Below are 3,226 nucleotides of genomic sequence, written 5' to 3' on the forward strand. Positions count from 1 at the left end.
TGGAAACCGCCTCATGTGTAACTAAGGGTGGGGATATCGCAAACACATGGATAAACCAGAAAAGAGGAAGATAGAAACCTAAAGCAGAGCACCAAGCCCACAGGACACGCACCACGCTCCTACCCCCAACACAAGTGCCGCTTTGATCCTCAACAAAGAATGCACTTTCTCTTCCTTGGCTCATCTTTCATTGCCTTTCTGGTTTTAAGAAACATAGTAAGAGTTTAGAACTCCAATTATTGTTTTAAATTATATGCTGTCATTTAATTAATTATTTGTGCCACTTGTACTATATTTTGGAATAAAATACAACTGTGATTCCCCTCCCCCCACCAAATTTCGGGTTGTAAAACCAATTTAATGATTTTTGACAAGTTTTCACAAAACAAAATAGGAAATAGTAGAGTGTATTTCATTGCATGCACAAAGTAAGAGTAAATATTGTTTTGTGAAACTTTAGTCGCTTTTCATATACAGTGAAACACCATAAAATATTCAGTAATCCCTTACACTGAACACAATCTTTTGTGGTAGACAGTTTATACTATGCCTATTTTTTAACACTGTATTTGATTCCTATCTGAGGTGGAGCATATAGGTAGGTAAGCATAGCTTTCAAGAAGAAATAGATACATGCTATTTTCCTATAAGCTTTGACTATCACAGAATGATTTTATTTCTTTAACAATGAAAATAGAATTTAACCAAGTCTAAAGTAATATTTTCCCACTGTACCTCTTAATCCATTGTCTTCTGGAAAACTCTAAGATCTTACTTTCTGATTTTTCCGTCACCCCTCTCCCCCCAGTACATATAGAATTCTTTTCTCCTCCTCCTCCTCCTCCTCCTCCTCCTCCTCCTCCTCCTCCTCCTCCTCCTTCTCCCTTATTAATTACAATGTTTTGCCAACAAGTATCTAGGAGTGAATCTCTTTTCTTTCAATCTACATACTCCTGTTTTTATTTCAAACTACATTTGTAATTATTGTAAGTAGTCCAGTCCTACACTGAATGTAGTCCCATTAAGTCTTCAAATCTTTCCTTTTCCTCCTCAAAATTCACAATTGTAAAATAGCATTAAAAGGTGGAGTTAAATTGCCTTCTGCCTAATATACCCGGCAGCTTCTAGGCAAAAGTGTACCTTGACTCATAGAAGGAAAGATTCAGTGTTGTTCCCAAAGGAGTCTTGTTTACAAGCTCAACTACACACGGTGAGAAGTCCGCTGCGGAGATGGCCCGTGTCCTGGCTCCGAATAAGAGCTCACGCTAGAATCTGCAGAAATTCTGTTTTGTTCCTCTGTCCTTGGCTGGGTCTTGCCGGGCTTTCCCTCGTCTGACCTTTTCTCATGACCTTCTCCCCACTTGATTGTGCACTGGCCCTCTTTCTAGCCCCTTAGCCAGCCTCGATGGGCTGCAGGCTAGGAGCTTGGCACAGGCCTGGATGCCGCTTCTCCCAGGTCCTCTGCCGCCTCGCCACTTGTCATTCACGCTTTACTTAAATGTCACTTCCTCAGACCACTTCTAGCCACACTCCTTTATATCATGCTACTGGGTTTTCTTTGTTAATTCTCACCTGAGGATACTTTTTCATTGCTTTTTAAGGAGAGTGAAAGAGAGAGGGAAAGACAGAGAGAAACAGATGTGAGGGAAACACATTGACTGGCTGCCTCTGCACGTGCCCTGACCAGGGACCGGGCCGGGGAGGAGCCTGCAACCAAGGTACATGCCCTTGATCAGAATCGGACGTGGGACCCTTTGGTCTGCAGGCCGACGCTCTATCTACTGAGCCAAACCAGCTAGTGTGCTACTGGGTTTTCTTGGTAGAATTTATTGTTTCTGACTGTTTACTCTCTATCTCTCCTTCAATAAGGAAAGGACCTTAGCAATTCTGTTGAGGAGACTGTAAAGTCTAGGGCACTTTCTGAGTGATGGACTGTTCCCCTAATGAGTGAGAGGTTCTGTAATTAAAATTATTTGGGCTGCACATTGGAAATCATGTGCACACATATTTTGTAGCTTCACAGTCTTAATTCCAAGATGGAATCATCAGCGTCTATATATTATTGAAGAGGTTACATTTCCTTTTTGCAATTATTTTTTTCTTATAGAAACCACCACTAAGTTGTATTTAATATTTTGTCTTTCATATAGTATCCATACCAGGACCACTTATTTGAATGGGACCTGCGTATATTTTGTAAAATTATATTTTAAGCTCTTAGCTTTGGTTCTAAAAATTCAACAAGCATTATCCAATATCTGTTATATCATGCTGTATATGAGAAATACAAAAGGATATAAAAATATATTTTTTCTTGGCCAAATATATATATACACACACACTATTTCCCTAAACATGTCTTGTTTCCAAGAACTTTAAGGGGAAAATTATGATAGTTCAAAATTATGATAGTCAGGTTCTTTCAGGTGCTCAAAAGCATCTAATCATTCTTCTTTTAGGCAAGAAACTCATACTCTAATCATTTTTGGAATCAATGAATGTAAGGGACCATCTCCAGAAATCAAAGACACATCTACTGAAACACGCATAGGGTTTCCGTGGGCTCATGGACTCCCCCAAGCTTACTTACTAGCTCACATTCAAAGCTCTGGTTTTAGAGAATTTTTGTTATCCTATTTTACCCTCAAGTGTTTTCATTGGCCTTGTTTCATTTGTAAACAATTTGTAAGTCTTTAAGAAAGAACCAAAGAGCCTGTCTTGAATTCAGGTAAGCAATTTCAACTTTTTATGATTTCATCTTTTTGAAAGACATTAATTAACCTTGGAAATCAAGGTTGAAAAAGTCAGGTCACTTCATTTTCAATCTACATTTGACTCCATAGTCCTAGTTACAAAGTCATAATCCAGGAGGGATGCAATATAAGGTGGAAATGACTGGAGGGTCTCCTTCACTGGTTATAGCTTCTAGGCCATGCTTTTTTCTCAAAGAGGCTGGTGAGTCGGAGTTTTGGTAGCTTACTGACAGAGAGGTCTTATTTTGGACACTGACACAATGTGCTGACTGAGATAAAAGTAACTTACATGTGGGTTTTCCCAGACTGACTAAATGTGAATCGTAAACTAATTTATTCTTGACTATATGTGATCTTTAAAGCCCAGGTAGACCTAATGAATAATATTGATCTTCCCACTATTGTATGCATTTTAAGTATTCAACGTTGAAGGAAAATAAATCTCTAAGTTAATAAAATAGTGCAATCAAATC

The sequence above is a fragment of the Myotis yumanensis genome, unplaced genomic scaffold (assembly GCF_028538775.1).
Source record: "Myotis yumanensis isolate MYYU_CA2020_CCGP unplaced genomic scaffold, mMyoYum1.0.hap1 SCAF_9, whole genome shotgun sequence".
Taxonomy (NCBI): Eukaryota; Metazoa; Chordata; class Mammalia; order Chiroptera; family Vespertilionidae; genus Myotis; species Myotis yumanensis.